Consider the following 13,858-nt stretch of genomic DNA (forward strand, 5'->3'; position numbering starts at 1 on the left):
AATAATACCTGTCATACATAGCTGGAATATTTATGAAGATGAAATGAGATTACATTTGTACAAATAAAAGCTGTTATTATTATATACTGGGGATACAAAAAGAGAGGCTTGCTGCCCTGAAAAATGGAGGTCTAGTTAGGTGAGGCAATCATTTTTAATGGGAAAACTACATAAGAGAGAGTAAAGAAGAGAAATGCCTGTAGAATTTGAAGAAGGGGCTGGGATTTCTAAATTGCCAGTTTTATTTAGGGCTACACAGTGACACTAGTCTGTGCTTGGTCTTGAAGATTATAGTTCCTGGAGGTACTTCCTAAAAAGAATCATTAATCTTGCTGTTCCATTTCATTCCTTAGTTCTCTTATTTGTGATATCCTTAAGTCATTAAGATATATGGTTTTTGAAAGAAGAATATGGAGGGTCTCTGAGTGACTTGGTAGACAGGAGGTCCTGGATCAAATTTATTCCTTTTATTCCAGTTAATTAATTATTTTAGAATATTTTTCCCATGGTTACATAATTTATGATTTTTCCCACCCTTCTTCCCTTCTCCTTCCCAGAGATGACAAACATTTCCACTGAGTTACACATGTATCATTGTTCAAAACCTATTTCCATGTTATTCATTTTTGTAGTAGAGGGATCTTTTAACATCGAAACCCTAATCATATCCCCATCAAACCACGTGATCGATCATATGTTTTTCTTCTCCGTTTTTGCTCCCACAGTTCTTTCTTTGAATGTGGATAGTGTTTTTTCTCATAAATTCCTCAGGATTATCCTGAATCATTACATTGCTGCTAGTAGAGAAGTTCATTACATTTGATTGTACCACAGTGTTTCAGTCTCTGTGTATAAGGTTCTCCTTGTTCTGCTCCTTTCGCTCTGCATCAGTCCCTGGAGGTCATTCCAGTTCACATTGAATTCCTCCAGTTCACTATTCCTTTGAGCACAATAGTATTCCATCACCAACATATACCACAATTTGCTCAGCCATTCCCCAATCGAAGGGCATCCCCTCATTTTCTAATTTTTTGCTACCACAAAGAGTGTGACCCTAAATATTTTTGTACATTTGTATATTTTTTCCTATTACCTCTTTCTGGTACAAACCCAACAGTGCTATGACTGGATCAAAGGGCAGGCAGTCTTTTAAAGCCCTTTGGGCATAGTTCCAAATTGCCCTCCAGAATGTTTGGATCAGTTCACAACTTGATCAGCAGTGTATTTGTGTCCCAATTCTTTTTTTATTTTTTTAAAGAATGTGGTACTGTAATATTTATTGAGGAAGATGGGGGGATTGAAAAAAAAACAGGGTATAAGGAAGGTTTGTAGGAGTGAGGGGAGAGAGGGAATATTGCTTGGTGAGGCAAAGGAGATGCCTCCTGCTGAGAGGAAACAGCAGGGATCCTATAAGGACCGTTTGTCATTGAATGACTGAACTGATGTTCAGCTCCCTCTATGCCCCAGAAAAGATAGTTCACTTATCTGACTGCGAATTAAAATAAGATAAAGTTTAATAACCAGTTTGGATTTTAGAGGTATCAGGAAAGAGAGGCAAGGGATGTCCCTAAATAAGGTTGGAGTCTTCCTCAGCTTTGGTGCTAAGGCCAGGCCTCACAGGCTGGTGGAGGGTTTCTCCCACTTCTGTCCTCTGCACTAGTTTTGTCAATTTCAGAATCTTAGCAGTAGACAGAAAACAACAAGAAAGTCTGACCTTCAGAGCTGGTTGGGCTTATGTCTTTGGGCTGAACCAAGAAGAGGAACACCACTCCAGACTGGGTTGAACAAGCTCCTCCCACCTCCAACACCAGGAAGGAAGTCCAACCAGCAGGAAGGAAGTGCTAGTCACAAGACCCAACTGCCACTTCCAGTTGCCCCTTCCCCCACCAACCTTCAGTCTTGACAATTTCTTCTCTCTTGATATTCCCACTGTTGCTTGTACCAACACAGTGGCAGAAAGTTCAGAGCTTATTTCTATTTTCCTTTCCACAGTACACAGTGGGCAGTTGGGTAGCTCAGTGGATTGAGAGCCAGGCCTAGAGATGGGAGGTCCTGGGTTCAAAGCTGACCTCAGACACTTCCTAGCTGTGTGAACCTGGGCAAGTCACTTGGCCCCCATTGCCTAGTCCTTACCACTCTTCTGCCTTGAAGCCAATACACAGTATTGATTTCAAGATGGAAGATAAAGGTTTTTTTAAAAAAGAATGTGGTACACAGAACCCTGGACTTGAAATCAGGAGCTCTGTTATCAAATCATGTTTTAGACCCTTATTAGCTGAGTGACTCAGGCCAAGTCATTTAGTTTCATCAGCTGTAAAATGGGGATATAAATAACACCTCTAGTCAGGGTTGTGAGAATTAAATGAGATAGCACATGTAAAATGTTTTGCTAATCTTAAAAGACTATAGAAATGCTATATAAACTATATATATATATATATATATATATACATAAAGCATATATATATATATACTATATAAACTATATAGACTATATAAACCATATCTTCTGATTTAGAATCCATGCTGTGTATTGGTTCCAAGTCAGAAGACATAAGGGGTTGGCAATGGAGATTAAGTGACTTGCCCAGGGTCATACAGCTAAGAAGTATCTGAGATCAAATTTGAACCCAGGACCCCATCTCTCCTCCTGGCTCTCTATCCATGGAGCCAACTAGCTGCTCTCAACACTTTTATTTTTATAAGACCCCCCTCTATAACTGTGCTTCTGTGTTCAGTAGTCTTCTCAGCTACATCCATTCAGTGATTAAATAATATTGACATTCAGAGGAGAGAGAAGCTTATGTTTATGTTTGAAGGGGGCACAGTATAAAAATTAGACTGTCCTTTGGCAGGGTGGATTAATCTACACTATTGTCCCTTTGACATATGCAATCCCACCTAATTGGGTTCCTTCCAACTCCAGTGGAAAGAAGCCTGTTTCTCACCTTATCTGTTTTCCTGTACCCTTTTACTGGTGTAAAGGATACCAGACAGGGAGCCTGTCTATTTTTCTTGGCCCATTTGAAATGCCTGAATGCTGACTTGACTCTAAAGGAGCCACCTCCCTTCCTTCTTTCTGCTTTTAAAAGAGCCTCCATCCCCTCCACCACCTCCCTTTCTCACTCGTTCAATCAGGAATTTTACAGAGTATTTGATGGGCAGCGTTTAATGTGCATTCCTGTGGGTCAGAAACTAGAGATGGCTCTATTGAAGTGCTTGACTGCTTGGGCAGTTTGATTTATTTTTATACTATCTAGTTCAGAAGCCTTTCAGAATGGGTTAGAGCCCCCTGGCCCAGATCAACAGACAAAAGATGATTTCCTTCGAGGGGGAGCTTTTCATTGTGACCACTCAGAACTGGAAGGTAGGTGCTGTGGCAGGCAGATATAGGACACTTTGTGTCATTTGCTTATTTAACCTCCATTCACTGGATATTTATTAAAGATTGAATTCCTGTGAGAGGAATGCTAGGCTGAGTGCTAAGGAAGATACAAAGTTTCTATGAATCAGTTTATGTGAACGGCCCCATTTAGTAGTTTATAGACTAGGAGGAGGAGGAGAGATGTAAGATTGAGAGACTTGTCTGGTGTCTTGTCCCTGTGTATTCTTGCCCTCCCTTGCCCTCCTCCCCTCTCCTCTTTTTTTCCTGTTCTCTCTTCATTCCTTTCTTTCCTTTTCTGACTTGACCCTCCTTTCTTCAGACCTGATTTTCTATCCACCGAGTCACCTAGCTGTCCCCTGCCTCAGAAAGCAAGTTAAAAAAAAGTTTCTACATGTAATAGGGGAAAAAAGGAATACAAAATGGAAAAAAATATTCAAAAAAGAAAACTAACTTTATTGGACTTCTCATGTTGTTTCCAACAGTTTTTATGAGTTGTACCTACTATACTTTTTCTAGTAAGTGAAGTCATAGAGATGGAAGGGATCTTAGGGATTGTTTAAATTTAACCAACATATTTTGCAAATGAGAAAATTGAACCCCTAAGAAAGGAAATGACTAATCTACAGTCACACAATTAGTAAGGAACAGAACCAGGATTTTATTTCATTTCATTTCATTAATTATATTTTATTAATTAATTTAGAATATTTTTCCATGGTTCCATGATTCATATTCTTTCCCTCCTTTCCTCCATACCCTCCCCAGTAGCCAACAAGCAATTCAACTGGGTTTTACATGTATCATTGACCAAGACCTATTTCCATATTATTAATATTTGCACTAGGGTGATTGTTTAGAGTCGACATCCCCAATCATATTTCCTTCGAACCATGTGATCAAGGAAATGTTTTTCTTCTGTGTTTCTACTCCCACAGTTCTTTCTCTGGATGTGGATAGCGGCCCTTCTCATAAGTCCCTCAGAATTGTCCTGGATCATTGCATTGCTGCTAGTAGAGAAGTCCATTACATTCAATTGTGCCACAGTGTATCAGTCTCTGTGTACAATGTTCTCCTGGTTCTGCTCCTCTCACTCTGCATCAATTCCTGGAGGTCTTTCTGGCAGAACTAGGATTTTAAACCAGATCTTTTGCTTCCAAGTCTAGTCCTCTAATTTTTATCCAGATATAGACCAATGCAATCACATCTTTCCTTGATTCACTTGTTCCCCATCTTCTACTGCAATGAAATTAACTTTTTCTGTGTTATGGAGGGGGAGGATAAGAAATAATGTAATCTGAGAATTGGTCAGTTACCCTGTTCCAAAGGCTCATCTTCACTCTAGCCTAGTTTAATGGGTGATGCTGTTCATTGGTTTCTCCAGCAGTATTGGTGGTCTTCCCTCAAATCTCTCCTGGGAGTTGTGTCTGTTAACTTTACTTTTCTTAGGTATTGAGAAAAACTATGTTGAGGCTAATGTCTCAGAGTTTTCTACAGAGTATTCTAGGTCTGGGCAGGGCTGCCATCTCTCTGTTTGTTGTAGTTAGTTCAGAGATCCTTTCAGAATGTATTCATAGGCAGAATATACAAACTCTGTTCCCTGAGGAATGGGCAAAACCCAATTAAAACACAGGATGGATTTCAGTTTTGCCTCCCCTTCTCTCTACATCCTCCCTCCAAAGTCAAATAAATTCTAAGAATCCCCAAGCCATTGCTAATTCTTTTGCTTTAAAAAATGTTCTGTTTTGCTTTGAGCAATGAGCCAACCCTTCTGTTATGATATATGAAACCTTTACATTTTTGTTTTCCAAAACCCTTGGATAACCACACTGGCTTGCAGCACTCATTACCTGGGAGCATTTTCTCAGGCATAAGCAGGGGAAATTTATCTATTGACAAAGATCTCTCATTGCAGTTGAGTGACTTATGCATTACCTACATCATAGGGCTCTAGTGTGGAAAAGTCTTTGTCACCTGAAAGCACCATGTAAATGTGAATTATTGGTTTTAATCTGTACTGTTTTGCTAAAAAGTTAGAGTTGGTTAGTGTTTAAAGAGGGTGTGTGTGTGTGTGTGTGTGTGTAATAGTGTGCTGGAATAGAGACAAGGAAATAGAATAGTTAGCATAGTATTTCCTTTAGAGACATGAGGCCAGGGCTAGTCCATCCTCAGATGCAGGTATGATGATATCATGGTGTAGTGGAAAGATGCTGGCCCAGGAGCCAGGACATTTCCATTCTATAGCTAGCTCTGTCGTTAAGTAACCATGTAAAATTAAGCAAACCATCTTAGCTTTCAGCCTCATTGTTCTCATGTGTGGAATGTAATGATATGTACACTAGGATAAACCTCTCCCACATTATGCTTTCTGACTTTTTTTGATAAGTTATCCAGTTAAAATTTAATAAGCATTTCTTTTCTTTCTTATTAAAAATCCTTACCTTCCATCTTAGAGTTAATATTATGTATTGGTTCCAAGACAGAGGAACTGTACGGATTATTAGGCGATGAGTATTGAATGACTTGCCCAGAGTCACACAGTTAGGAAATGTCTGAGGTCAGATTTGAACCCAGGACCTATCTCCAGGCGTGACTCTCAATTCACTGAGCCACCTAGCTGCCCCACAAACATTTATTTTCTTTTCCTCCCACCTTATACTTCCTTACCCCCAATCCTAAAATGCATAGTTAACTGGGGTTGGGGGAATCCCCCATTGGCCATGGCCAAAGATATATATTTCCCCTTCTGAGTCTTAAGGTCCTCACCTCCCTGTTTAAGAGGTGGGTAGTAGATATCATCATTGATCTCAAATTGAGGATGGTCATTGCCCTGATCAGAGTTTTTAGGTCCTTCAAAGTTGTTGGTCTTGGCAATATAAGCACTAAGTTTTTATAAAACTTGGCAAGTCTTATAGATCATGGGAAGAATGAATGAATGGAAAAGTGATCATTAAATATCACTTCTTGTGCCAAACAATGTAGTAAGTGCAAGTAGATGAATAGAAAAAGGAGAGCATTAACAATTCCTCCTCTCAAATTCTCCTTACTGGATCCATTTCTCAGTTCCTGGGATCAGGAGATACTTCACTATGATGATTTGGTAACAATATTTTCCTTGGGAGATTATATGTGGAACTCATTGGGCCATTTGACATGCCTAGATAGCCACATTGGTTATGAAGCCTCTGGCATTTCCCGAATTACAAGACTAGAGTAACTCCTATGGTCTAGAGATGCTTCTAGGTCAAAATTAGGAGACAAATGTGGTCCTGAGCCCATTCTTGCCCTCTCTCAGTCTATGTAGGACTTAAGGCTGAACTTCCCCTCCCTTCCCCTTCAGGTTATATTTTGGCAGGAAAGGGTCATCTTGGAAGATCTCAATTCATTCTGGACACTTACAATCTTGTTTCCCACAAAATGCATCTGGGCTCTGGAGTTCCCAAAATTCACCCTTCCGCTTGGATGACCTGACAGGTCATTTCTAAAATGAAGAGTTTGTGGTTATCCAGGTAGCTCAGTTGCTAGAGATGAGAGGTCTTGGGTTCAAATGTGGCCTCAGATACTTCCTAGCTGGGTGATCATGGGCAAGTCTCTTAACCCCAATGTGTGGCCCTTACCACTCTCCTGCCTTGGAATTGTTACTCACTATCAATCTACTACATTAGTAAAGGTTTAAAAGAAAGAAAAAATAAAGGGACTGGCCCAGAGTTTTTACTACAATTCTAAGTCCTAGGCTTCTGTTTGACTTCTATGATGAATTTTGACCAGCCTTCTCAAGGCAACTGCAAACTTGAGTGGATTTTTCTCCCCTCTACTTGCTTGCTCCTAGATTTCTCAGGACATACTTCTGAAGTAATTATAAATGTGGCTTATGCTTTTGCCCTAGAGAGACTTTCCAAAGGTAATTCCCATCAGAGGAAAAAGAAAAGAATAGAAAACATCATTAACAATCATGAAGGCAAAAAGGAAACTCTTTGCTTCATAGAATCATGGCTTTAAGCAACATTGGACCCTTGAAGCCATTTTCTTATTCAATGCTTTTTAAAAGTGAAGTCCTCAGACTACCAATCTAGTGCTCTCTTTATTTACCTTGTGTTTCTTGTGTCTGTCATATGATAGGTAAAATTTCCATAGCTCTTTGCAATTTACAAAGGGTTTTCCTCACGTTAAGCCTTGAAAAAAATTTTATAAGGGATGATAAACCCATTTTATAGATGAGAAAATGAAGCCCAGAGAAGTAACCCTATCATGTTATAATCATATGGTTAGTGAGTGGCAGAACCATCATAAGTAGGTCTCCCAAGTTTGTATGCCTATTAAATCTCCCCCAGTGTTAGGTATACTAGGAAGAAGTCTGCTTTGAATAAGAAGTTTTGATTCTGCCATCATTTCATTATGTGTCCTTACGTAGCTCATTCCCCCTGTTTGGACCTCAGTTTGCTCTTGTGTTAAATGAGGAAGAATAATATAAGCCTGATTTCCCTCTTAGGGTTGTTATAAGGCTATCATGATATTAATAGTAGTAGGAATAATAATGGTTGACATTTATACAACACATCATAATTTGAAAGCATTTTCTCTTTCATTTTTTTTCCATTTAGACCTCCCAACAACTTTGTCAAATAGTCACCCTATTTATAGGTGAAAAAAAAAAAGAGAAGCAACAGGGATATGGGGAGATAGTGGCTAAGTAATTTGCCCAAAGTCCCAGAGCTATTAAATATCTGAGGTGGGGTTCAAAACTAGATCATCCTATTTCAAATTTCAGGCTCCCTCAATGCCAGGCATCCTTTGAAAATATAAAAGTATAATAATAATAATAATGGAAACAATAATATAATTATGCTTGTAAGCAGGTCACGCTCTCCTGATAAAATCCCTTCCTCTTTGGGTTGTTTGGTTAAAAATACAGATGACTTAATATGTGCATGCATTTTCTTTTTACACCTGCTATTAATTGTGGAAAGTGTTTGTGCTTGCAAATAAAGTCAGTTGGGAGGAAAATTGGTTGTGAATATCTGGAGGTTATCTAGGCCAGAATGAAGGGAGTTGCCTGCCTTCTAGAAGATTTGGTAGACTTGCTCCTCTTGGTGAGAGAGACAGACAGAGAGACAGAGAGAGAGACAGAGAGACAGAGAGAGAGAGAGAAGAATGGAAGGCATAAGAAGGCAGATTGCAGTTTGATATCAGGGATAAACTTCCTGATGATAAGCACTAGGAACAATCTACCTCGGGGTATAGTCACACTGTGGAAGGTGTTCAAAGCGTTGACTTGTTTATTAAAGTTTCTATGGATTTTCTTTGAAGAAATAACTTGAATGAGGGAGCTTCTAAGGTTCTCACTTTTGCCCCACTTGTTCTTTTAATTTCATTCATTTTTTGAATCCATATCTTCTGCCTTAGAATTAATACAAAGCATCAGTTCCAAGACAGAAGGACGGTAAGGGCTGAGCATTTGGAGTGGTGACTTGCCCAGGGACACACAGCTAGGAAATATCTGAGACTAAATTTAAACCTAGCATCTCTCATCTCCAGGATTGGCCCTGTAACTTCTTGTCCTTCTTTTCAAAGAAGACCAGTGGCATCAGAGGGTGATGTCTTGATTACTGCATGAATTGGATTTAAATGAGATAGAGATGCACAAGGTTGTCAGCTTCACTCTCTCTTCCAGAGTCATCTAAGATCAGTGGCAAGACAAAAGTCAGGATGACTGGTGGTGGCCCAGGATGCAGAGGATGACCTTGGTGTCTTTAAAGTCTGACCAAGCTCTAAGTGCTCTACAGTATCTGCTTCAGCCATCTTCATGGCCATTGGAACAAATTATTCTCATCTGCCCATTCCACTGGGGCAAATCTTCACATGCCTGGGATAGACATCCTCCTAATTCATTGACTGGTTTGAGGCCTGTGGATTACTTCCAATCTGATTTAGCCCATCTGCAAAACAGTTTACTAGGGTGTGACTGCTACACAAGCTACAGCTTCTTGGAGGCACAGGTGAGAGTTGGGTAAAAGGTAGACACCAAAGGTGAATAAGCAGCCTTGAAAAAGAGCTTGGCAAGCCCTAACACTGGAGGTGCTAGTTTTCTTGAATACCGCCCCCCCATACACCCTTATTTCTACCTATGCATAAAACTATTTTTCCCTTCATTTGGAAACTTGGCTTTTTTTTCAATTACACATTTTCTGACATTTTGCAATTTAAATGTTCTTCCTCCCTCCCTCCTTCCCTTGCTCTCTCCCCCCTCTTCTCTCAGAGGCAGTAAATACTGTGACATAGATTATACCAGTACTTTCATGCAATACATATTCCATACTCCTTATGCTGTGAAGGAAGACACATATCACATATACAATAAAAGATTCATGAAGGAAATAAAGTGGAAAATGGCATGTTTTGATGTGCAATCAGACTCCGACAGTTCCTTCTTTGGCTGTGGATAGCATTTTCCATCACAAGTCCCTTTTGCTTTGCTGATAATAGTCTATCCTTCACAGGTGATCATTGTACGATATTTCTGTTTTTGTACTGACCTCCTGGTTCTGCTCACTTCAGATATCAGTCCATATGAGTTCAAGTTTTTCTGAACTCATTCTGTTCATTGTTTCTTACGGTGCAATAGTATTCCATTGCAACCATCTGGCTCAAGTTCTTTCATTCACCCTCCGAATGATCTCCAATTTCCAGTGCTGTCTCTATAAAAAAGCTGCCAACAATATTTTTGTAGGTTCTTTCTGCCTATCTCTGATATCTTTGGGATATAGTCTCAGTAGTGGTATTGTTGGGTCAAAGAGTGCATGCTTTTGTGGCCCCTTTGGGAATTATTCCATATTGCTCTCCAGAATGGCTATATCAGTTCACAGTTCCACCAACAGTGTATTAGGCACCCCAATTTTCCCACATCCCCTCCAACATTTATGTTTTTCTTTTTGGGCATTTTAGCCTATTTGGTAGTTGTGAGGTAGGTATAGGTATCTCAGAGTTGTTTTGATTTACATTTCTCTAATCAATAGTAATTTGGAGCATTTTTTTAAATGATTATAGACAGTTAAAATTTCTTCATCTTAGAACTGCCTGTTCCCATCCCTTGATATTTATCAACTGGGGAATGCTTTGTATTCCTATAAATTCAACTCAGTTCTCTATAAATTTGAGAAACGAGACCTTTGTCAGACACTTGCTAGAAAAAAGTTTTTCTCAGCTGTGCATAAGTCTTAAAACAGACACTGTTAGAAGAGAGTTTAAAACTAGTGTGAAACATAAGCTAAAGAGGCTCCTACTTCTGGTCCTTCAATGCTTTGTAAACTTTAGTTTGTGGTTTTCAGTGGAGAAGAATTATTATGAAGAATCTCTTTGGATTGATAAGTGGCCATGCTCAATATTTCATTCTGTTCTCATCTATGACATATTAAAGAAAGCATCTTAGGAAAGCAGAACTTCTCTTCTAGTTTAATTTTAGCCTGGAAAAGCAACTATTCTTTCAAGGAGATTCAGAGATTTAATTTTATGACAACTGAATTTCATTTGTTGTCTCATGAATATATTTCCTACCCCCTGGTGGTTTTATTTGACAACTCTCTCCAGTGGAACTTCTATAAAAATCACACTTCCTTTTGGAGAAGGTTAAGGTTAGTTTTATGGGATGCTTGCTTCATTTAAACCAAAAGATCACCTTCCAAAAAATGGAAACACTGTTTGGCATATTACAGAAAGTGATTTTATTTAATCCCATCACAGAGACTGCTGAACTGACTGAGGGAAGGAGATGCTATCTCAGAAAGGAATGGAGTGGGGCGAGAACAATCCAATGCCTTAAAAACAGGATTGTATTTTTGGGAAATGGATTACTGGGTGAGGTAGCATTTTTGTACTAGTTATTCTCTGTTTTGCCACCTTGGTTCTTATCCATGTCCATAGTTGGCATTTTATAAAATAATATAGATATAACAAATAAAAATACTTGCACTTTCTTTGGTGTGGCAATTCCTCTGTCAACACATTGTAAACCCCACTCTCCCTGAATAGATGGTTAGCTTTTCTAAGTTGTCGTGGGCAAGAAAATAATTTTCAAAATATCATTTCCTAATTTTTTGTTCATCCTTAGTCAATGCTTATTGAATTGCATGAGCCTTTCTTAATCTCTGATGACCAATACATGTTCTTCAGTGAATCTACTCATTTTATGAATTTTACTTCTCTTTGAATTAAATTAATTTTAGGAAATATATATATATGTATATATATATACATATATATATATATATATTTTAAACCCTTACCTTTTGTCTTGGAGTCAATACTGTGTATTGGCTCCAAGGCAGAAGAGTGGTAAGGGCTAGGCAATGGGGGTCAAGTGACTTGCCCAGGGTCACACAGCTGGGAAGTGTCTGAGGCCAGATTTGAACCTAGGACCTCCAGTCTCTAGGCCTGACTCTCAATCCACTGAGCTACCCAGCTGCCCCCCTTCCCCGGAAATATATATTAAGTGAATGATATTTTATTGTGGCTTAGATCAGGGAAGTCTTATTTCAACTTTTCCTTGACTGTAGTTCTCAGGTAGAGTGAAAGAACTATAGATTGTCAGAGGAGGAAGATACATTAGGATATAGAATATTATAAGTGTAAGGGAACTCACACTTCTAATGCCCTGTTTAAGAAGGTAGAAAGGTATGGAATACATTTTGGAAAGATTTGTGTATGATAAGGATAAAATAATTTTTGTTATCTAGAATCAAATTAGATCATGAGAAGTCTTACCAGTATATTCATTCTGTGAGGATCTCAGTGTTAAGGCACAAAACTATTTTCATCTACCAATAGTGTTCAAGTGCCATTAAAATTCTGGAGTATCAAAAATGTGTCTAGAGTACACGATGATGCCAAAATTATATGGTAAGTATCCATCTTATTTGGAGAGTTGCTTCAGACTTTTTTACTTTGGAATATTAAATAAGGAAATATTGGATACTAGGCTTTGTCCTAACACTGCTATTTATTAACTCCACAACTCTGGGCATTTTCCTTCTTTAAACTATGGAATTGGACTAACTGATTTCCAAAGTTCTTTCAAAGTTTAACAGTATGTAATTGAAGGGATATCCCAGCTCTTGTTCTAGGATTCTCTGAAACTGTGAATATGAGCTCATGACTGCTTGGTTGAATCTACTTTCAGATTCCCCAGACTGCATTGAGACAGCTGTCTTCTCCCTTCACCACAGCTCTAGGAGGGAAAGGACATCTTGTCTTGATTTGCATTTGCTCCAGTTCCATGCTATTTATAAACAATTAAGACATGGAGCCATAATGATGGCAAGCTAGCAAACTAAGGAGAACACGGAAACATCTGTCACTGGGGCTGTATGCATATGCATTGTCCAAATAAGCAAACGAGTTCACGCCACTCCAGAAGATCTATGCTCATCAGGGTGGTGTGTGATCATCACCTTCTGTAAAGTCGTGCTCCATCATCTCCATTATTTTAATGGTCTTTCTTGTTTTCATCCTTTATGGAAAAAAATAGAGGAATTGAGTTAAAATAACTACAGTTTGCTACATTTTTTGTTCTTGTTACAATTGATAAAGCATTGTTTGGCTTTTCTTCTTTCTAATTCCAGACTATCTTGGGCTCTGTTAGCAGTGAATAAACTGAGAACATAACAAAATGAATGTCTTACTTCCTCTTTTGTTATCATCATGAAACAATGTTTTTGGAAAAATCGATTTTGTCCAGTATAGGTGGGGAGAGGGAGAAAAGACTACACAGATATTATGACTTTAAAACATAAAATAAGTGTTTTAAGATGTTGCATTTGGAATGGTGCCCAGGATTACAGTGAGGCTCTGAAAAATAGCTTTTAAGATTTTGATGGAGAGGAGACCTCACAACACAGTTTTCATAAACATGTTATGTAGACGAAGTCATTGAATCATAAGGTTTAGGGTTTAAAGATTACTTAGGTCAAAATACTCGTTTTATGCATAAGGAAATTGAGGCCCATGTAGTTGGACAATAGTGCAGTTGAGTGATGGGCCTGGGACTGAAACAGTATCAGAGATACTTTAATGTGCCCTTTATTGACTAACATCACAGAAAGGTAGAGTTGAAAGGACTCTTAAGACCTATAAAGAACAAAAAATATCAAAGTTAAAAGTGCCTTCAAGCATACAACTTTATCAGTGAATGTCCTGATGATCTGAGTGATAGAAATAGAGAATTCATGAGAACATTTCTTGTTGACATTTTCCTTCTCTAGGATATTAAATCTGATAGTATGTTTTTAATCAGAAAAACATAGGATGTGCAGCCGTTTATGATCCCCACATGCCCAGCATGTAGTTGGTGCTTAATAAATGCTTTTTATTGACTGGCTATGTGGACCAGGCTTTGTAACTTCCATCATTATGCTCTATATTCCATAATCAAATTCATCTGGAAAATACTAATTGAATCCAATCTCTTTCACGTCTAGACAATGA

At 38.6% G+C, this 13,858-nt stretch overlaps 1 protein-coding gene across 5 annotated transcripts in view; it reads left to right on the forward strand.

Moving 5' to 3' along the window:
• Positions 1-13,858, forward strand: part of AFAP1 (actin filament associated protein 1) — a 231,405-nt gene that overhangs the window by 39,397 nt on the left and 178,150 nt on the right. The window contains exon 1 of one of the 5 annotated variants that reach the window (XM_056802393.1): positions 8,698-9,378. The exons of the other annotated variants lie outside the window; for them this stretch is intronic. The gene's annotated coding sequence lies outside the window, so the exon portion shown is untranslated. Of the gene's footprint in view, positions 1-8,697; positions 9,379-13,858 lie in introns of those variants that run through there. 5 annotated transcript variants of the gene reach the window in all.

Source organism: Monodelphis domestica, chromosome 6, assembly GCF_027887165.1.
Source record: "Monodelphis domestica isolate mMonDom1 chromosome 6, mMonDom1.pri, whole genome shotgun sequence".
Taxonomy (NCBI): domain Eukaryota; kingdom Metazoa; phylum Chordata; class Mammalia; order Didelphimorphia; family Didelphidae; genus Monodelphis; species Monodelphis domestica.